Source organism: Hylobates moloch, unplaced genomic scaffold (genome assembly GCF_009828535.3).
Source record: "Hylobates moloch isolate HMO894 unplaced genomic scaffold, HMol_V3 SCAFFOLD_8, whole genome shotgun sequence".
NCBI classification, from domain to species: Eukaryota; Metazoa; Chordata; class Mammalia; order Primates; family Hylobatidae; genus Hylobates; species Hylobates moloch.
This window is the reverse complement of record NW_026652283.1, coordinates 33,046,790-33,053,354: the sequence shown is the minus strand read 5'-3', so window position 1 is coordinate 33,053,354 and position 6,565 is coordinate 33,046,790. Positions and strand designations below refer to the sequence as shown.

The 6,565-nt window shown below is 47.6% G+C and overlaps 1 protein-coding gene across 13 annotated transcripts in view; it reads left to right on the top strand.

Moving 5' to 3' along the window:
- Nucleotides 1–5,099: 5,099 nt before the first annotated feature.
- The window catches only part of PUM1 (pumilio RNA binding family member 1), a 112,974-nt gene continuing 111,508 nt past the window's right edge, over nucleotides 5,100–6,565 (top strand). For 10 of the 13 annotated variants that reach the window (XM_058441946.1, XM_032160011.2, XM_032160004.2 and 7 more), the window contains exon 1: nucleotides 5,166–5,255. The gene's annotated coding sequence lies outside the window, so the exon portion shown is untranslated. Of the gene's footprint in view, nucleotides 5,256–6,565 lie in introns of all 13 variants that reach the window. The other 3 variants (XM_058441944.1, XM_058441941.1, XM_032160012.2) reach the window with 3 other exon arrangements.

Below are 6,565 nucleotides of genomic sequence, written 5' to 3'. Positions count from 1 at the left end.
AAAACTAAGGAGTGGCTGGGCACGGTGGCTCACGCCTGTGATCCCAGCACTTTGGGAGGCTGAGACAGGCGGATCACTTGAGGTCAGGAGTTCGAGAACAGCCTGGCCAACATGGTGAAACTCCACCTCTACTAAAAATATAAAAATCAGTTGGGTGTGGTAGCGCAGGCCTGTAATCCCAGCTACTAGGGAGACTGAGGCAGGAGAATTGCTTGAACCCAGGGGGCCGAGGTCACGCCACTGTACTCTAGCCTGGGCGACAGAACGAGGCTCCAGCTCAAAACAAACAAACAAACAAACAAACAAACAAAACCTAAGGAGTTAGTCATGGATCTCAGAATGGCGACAGAACGAGGCTCCAGCTCAAAACAAACAAACAAACAAACAAACAAACAAAACCTAAGGAGTTAGTCATGGATCTCAGAATGAAATCATGGAGCACAGAACCTGTGGTAAGGTTCTGAAAACTGAAAACTTTGTAACTTTCTCATGTATACTCATTTGCTCAATTTCCTCCTGCAGTTTCTCCTATTACGGTTACCAGCACTTTGCAATGTCCTGGCCCCATGGAGCTAAATGCTTTATCAGCTTTATTTCATTTAGTGCTATTATATTAGACCCATGTTACAGGGGAGAAAATGGAGGCTCAGAGAGGTTAAGTAAATGATTTCTTGTCTGGCTGAAGAGCTGGATTTCCGAATACAACATCTTATGGGGTTGCTGAATTTGAATTTTGGGAGGCCGAGGCGGTAGGATTGCTTGAGCCCAGGAGTTTGAGGTTACAATGAGCAGTAATCACACCACTGAACTCCAGCCTGGGTGACAGAATGAGACCTCATTTCAAAAAAATAAAAGTGTCAACACTCAAATTCAACAACCCCATAAGATGTTGTATTCGGAAATCCAGATCTTGAGCCAGACCAGCCTGGGCAACATGGGGAAACCTCGTCTCTATTCTTTAAAAAATAAGAATAATAATAATTCTGTATCAGATACTTTTTTTTTTTTTCCTTGAGAGGGAGTCTGGCTATATGGCCTAGGGTGGTCTCAAATTCCTGCGCTCAAGGGATCTTGCTTCTTCAGTTTCTGGAATAACTGGGATTACTGATGTGAGTCACTGCACCTGGCTGTATCAGACACTACCGTGCGTTAGTTAATTTAACCATCGTAACATGCGAGAAGAGTATAGATATCCTCATTTAACAGATGAGGGAGCTGGACTCATGCTCCCAAGGTCACACTGCTAGAAAATAGCAAAGCTCACATCTTTAACTTCCAACTCATTCAGAGATTAAAATCTCTCTCTTCTATTTTTTTAAGCAAAAGTAACATTCTGGTTTTTAAAATAAAGATAGGCCGGGCATGGTGGCTCATGCCTGTAGTCCTAGCACTCTGGGATGCCAAGGCAGGTGGATCACTTGAGGTCAGGAGTTCAAGACTAGCCTGGCCAACATGGCGAAACTGCATCTCTACTAAAAATAGGAAAACTAGCTGGGCATGGTGGTGCACCCCTGTAATCCCAGCTACTCAGGAGGCTGAGGCAGGAGAATCGCTTAAACCTGGGAGGCAGAGGTTGCAGTGAGCCGAGATTGTGCCACTGCACTCCAGCCTGGGAGACAGAGCAAGACTGTCTCAAAATAAAATAAAAAATAAAAAAAAATGAAGATAATACGTGCTCAAACAGTGTAAACAACATGGACACCGATTTTCTTATACACTTGTAGAAACACTATGTTAATAATCATTTTAATTTTGGCCAGTGTGTTTAGTGGATAAAAATATTACACTTTAAAAGTTGCATTTCTTTTATTAGTTATTTTTTCTCATCTTTTACAGCTTTGATATATATATATATATATATAATTTTTTTTTTGAGACAGAATCTTGCTCTGTCACCAGGCTGGAATCCAGTGGCGAGATCTCGTCTCACTGCACCTTCTGCCTCCCAGGCTCAAGTGATTCTCCTGCCTCAGCCTCCCAAGTAGCTGGGACTGCAGGTGCATGCCACCACGCCCAGCTAATTTTTGTATTTTTAGTAGAGACAGGGTTTCACCATGTTGGTCAGGATGTTCTCGATCTCAGGACCTCATGATCCACTTGCCTCGGCCTCCCAAATTGCTGGGATTACAGGCATGAGTCACCGTGCCCGGCCGATATATATTTCATAAACCATAAAACTCACTATTTTATTTTATTTTATTTTTTTGAGATGGAGTCTCGCTCTTGTCACCCAGGCTGGAGTGCAATGGTGCGATCTCTACTCACTGCAGCCTCTGCCTTCCGTGTTCAAGTGATTCTCCTGCCTCAGCCTCCCAAGTAGCCGGTATTACAGGCACCTGACACTACGCCTGGCTAATTTTTGTATTTTTAGTAGAGACGAGGTTTCACCATGTTGGCCAGGCTGGTCTTGAACTCCTGACCTCCAGTCATCAGCCTGCCTCAGCCTCCCAAAGTTTTGGGATTACAGGCGTGAGCCACCACACATGGCCTAAAATTCACTAATTTACCGTCCTGGGCAACACAGGGTGAACTCATCTCAAAAAAAAAAAAAAAAAAAATTAGCTAAGTGTGGTGGTGCATGGCTGAAGTCCCAGCTTCTTGGGAGGCCAAGGTGAGAGGATCACCTGGGCCCTGGAGTTCAAGCCTACAGTGAGCCGTGGTTACACCATTGCACTGTAACCTGGGAGACCCTGTCTCAAAAAACAAAAATAAAATACAAATTCACCATTTAAATCATAAAGTGTCTACTTTGGTGGTCTATGGTATACTCACAGAGTTTTGCAACCATCATCGCAGTCTAACTTTAAAATGTTTTCAACACTCCAAAAGGAGACCCCATATCCATTAGCAGTACCTTCCCATTTCTGCTCTTTCATCCCTCAACCCCAGGCTACTTTTATGTTTCTTGGCTGTATGTGATTTTGTTATTTTTATTTATTTTGGATTTATTTTATTTTGGATTTATTTTTTTCCTTTTGACATGGAATCTCATTCTGTTTCCCAGGCAGTGCTTGATCTCGGCTCACTGCAACCTCCGCCTCCTGGGTTCAAGCGATTCTCTTGCCTCAGCCTCCAGAGTAACTGGGATTACAGGCACCCATAACCACACTTTGCTAATTTTTGTAGTTTTAGTAGAGATGAGGTTTCACCATGTTGGCCAGGCTGGTCTCGAACTCCTGACCTCAAGTGATCTGCCGGCCTCAGCCTCCCAAAGTGTTGAGATTACAGGCATGAGCCACTGCGCCCAGCCAATTTTGGATTTTTAGAAATTGATTACAGATTTTATTTATTTATTTATTTGATGCAGGGCCTCTTTCTGCCTCTTAGGCTGGAATGTAGTGGCCCAATCATAGCTCACTGCAGCTCAATTCCTGGGCTCAAGGGATTCTTCTGCTTTAGCCTCCCAAGTAGCTAGGACTACAGATGTGTTCCACCATGCCCAGAGACGAGGGGCATTTTGTAGAGACGAGGCCTCACTATGTTGCCCAGCCTGGTCTCAAACTGCTGGCCTCAACCAATTCTACTGCCTCTGCCTCCCAAAATGCTGGGATTACAGGTGTGAGCCACCCCACCAGGACCCTGATAGGAGAAATTTTGCATTTATCATGATGATCAACCATTTCCTTACCATGTGTATTGCAAATATATATATTATTTATTTATTTATTTATTTATTTATTTTTTTCTTGAGACGGAGCCTCGCTCTGTCATCAGGCTGGAGTGCAGTGGCACAATATCGGCTCACTGCAACCTCTGCCTCCTGGGTTCAAGTGATTCTCCTGCCTCAGCCTCCCCAGTAGCTGGGACTACAGGCGCCCGCCACCACTCCCAGCTAATTTTTTTGTATTTTTGGTAGAGACAGGGTTTCACCCTGTTGGCCAGGATGGTCTTGATCTCTTGACCTCATGATCCACCCGCCTTGGCCGCCCAAAGTGCTGGGATTACAAGCGTGAGCCAGCGCGCCCGGCCTTCAATCTATTTTGAGTTTAGTTTGAGACAGTATGATTAAAGGCCGGGCGCAGTGGCTCACGCCTGTAATCCCAGGACTTTGGGAGGCTGAGGCGGGCAGATCTCCTGAAGTCGGGAGTTTGAGACCAGCCTGACCAACATGGGGAAACCCCGTCTCTACCAAAAATACAAAATTAGCTGGGGGTGGTGGTGCATGCCTGTAATCCCAGCTACTCGGGAGGCTGAGGCAGGAGAATCGCTTGAATCCAGGAGGCGGAGGTGACAGTGAGCCGAGATCACGCCATTGCACTCCAGCCTGGGCAAGAATGAACGAAACCCCGTCTCAAAAAATAATACTAAAAAAAAGAGATAGTATGACTATATCTTAACAAATATGAGTGATCTGAAAAGTCACTTTCATCAAGTGGCCAAATTTCCACTGATATTCGAAACTGGATAGAATAACAGCTAACATTAACATTCAGTGCTTAGAAGCAGGGCAGCTTCATGTTCTTGGTTTAATGTTGTGGTGTTGCCATCTTGAAATATGTAATAATATTTGAACAATCGACCCCGCAGTTTTCATTCTGCACCGCACCTCGTCCTGTATGTTGCGGGAGCGCTTACCAGGCCCAGGCACTGTACTAAGCACTTAACATGCATTATTCCACTTAATCCTCCAGGCCATTCTGGTAAGTGGGGGTTATTTTCTTCTTCATTGTACAAATGTGGAAATGGTGGCAGGTCGATTTAAATAAGGCCGCAGAGCTAGAAAGCTGCAGAGAAGGGGTTTGAACCCTGCACCTCCGGGGCCAGGGCCGTGCAGGTGGCCGTCCGCGAACCCTGCAGGTTGCGGTGCTCGGGGGCGAGCTTGCGAGGGCGCGGCGGGCGCGGGGAGCGCGTCCGAGACTCGGTCGCGCGTCACCGGCGCGACTCCGCATGCCCAGCTATGGGCCGTGTTCTCCCAGGTGCGGGCCGGCAGGACCCCGCCTTCGGCCCTGGCGGCGCGCGCTCGCCTAGCGGGCGGGCACTCGCGCGCAGCATTTATGTTGCCTGCGAGTTTCCCGAGCGCACACAGGCCCTGGGTTGGCATGGCAACCAGGCAACCTGTTCCAGAGCCGCCAGCCTTCTCCGCACATGCCGCTGCCACCGCCGGGGCCGGGGCCGGAGCCTATCCCAGGATGCACCGCGCCAGCCCAGTCCCCAGTGGGCCGCCATGTTGTCGGAGTGAAAGGTAAGGGGGAGCGAGAGCGCCGGAGAGAGAAGATCGGGGGGCTGAAATCCGTCTTCATCCTACCGCTCCGCCCGTGAGTATCCGCACCCCACCAGCCCCAAACGCTGCTCCGGACCCCTAGCGAGCAGATTGTCCCTTCGTATTGGTGTTTGAGAGCGGTTGTGGGGGTGAGAAGGGCTTTGGAAAAGCCGCCGGGGCCCTGGCGGAGGCTTCTCACTCGCTGTTCCTCGTACATGTTTTGGAGTCAGCGCAAGGCCCCTATTGTTATCAAAGGAGGGAGGGGGTGGGGAGCGGGGTGGAAGCTAGGAAAATGCTGGGGGTTTAGGCCCGAGCCCAGGGCGTAGACGTGCCTCTACATTTTGGCCCGCCCTGTTGGGAACCACCGAAGATTGATGTTGCCATTCGGGTTGCTTTTTTTCATGTGTTTGCGAAGCCCCGAGTCTTCTGTGTGGCCATGAAGTGTAATTCTGTGCCACCCCGATTTCTTCGACTTCTTGAGCTTCCGTGGCAGCGCCGGAGGAGGAGGAACAATAAATCGCTTTAGAAGCTGCCGTGGCCCTTGTCCACAGGCGAGATTCACCGTGGGGGAACTTTGCGAGCCTTAAATGTGGAGAAGTGGCGATCAGGAAGTTTCAGAATGCTTTTTAGGCTCCTGGGTGCTGTGGCCTTTTGTTTCCGTGTGAGCTTGTGTTTTTGCTGGGTTCTTCCTCTCTGAGCCTCCCGGTGTTGGTGTCTCTCTTAACTCAGAGGGGTTCACCGCTTGCTAGCAGGAAAATCTAGATACACAATACTAGTTTTAGTCCCCACAAACGTGCTTGGTAAACATAGATCATTTGTTTTACTTGTCAGTACCATTCCCACGTCAAGTGAGGAATACACTCCTGTAACTTTTCCCTCCTATAGCCCCCCCCGCCCGCCGAAAAAACAAAGCCAGAAACCCACACACAGCGTTACCAGAGAAGGCTTTATCCTCCCGTAACTTAAAGGATTGTTACCTTTTATTGTTCAATTAAGAAAACACTGTCCTCAGCCCTCGATACCATTGTGCTCAATTCCTGTTATTACTGGGATTAATTAAGAATAAGATTTCATGAAGCTTTTCCTGGGTTCTGTTTTAAAGTTAGTTAACTTCTGAAACAATAGGCTTAGCATTTTGTCTGTTTCTTGAAAGCACCTAAAAACTTACTAAGACAGGCCCACCCCCAAGAAATGTGGCTTCCGATGCAGTTTTCGTAAGCAAAATAAACATTTTGACCCTTTGCTAATTTTAACTTTATAAAACACTCGGGGGCTGTTGATTCTTTATCCGGGCTCTTGGGAAACGCTCTCCGGATTCTGAACTTTGAGTTAGTGTTTTGCTTTAGCGACAATTGAATTCATTTT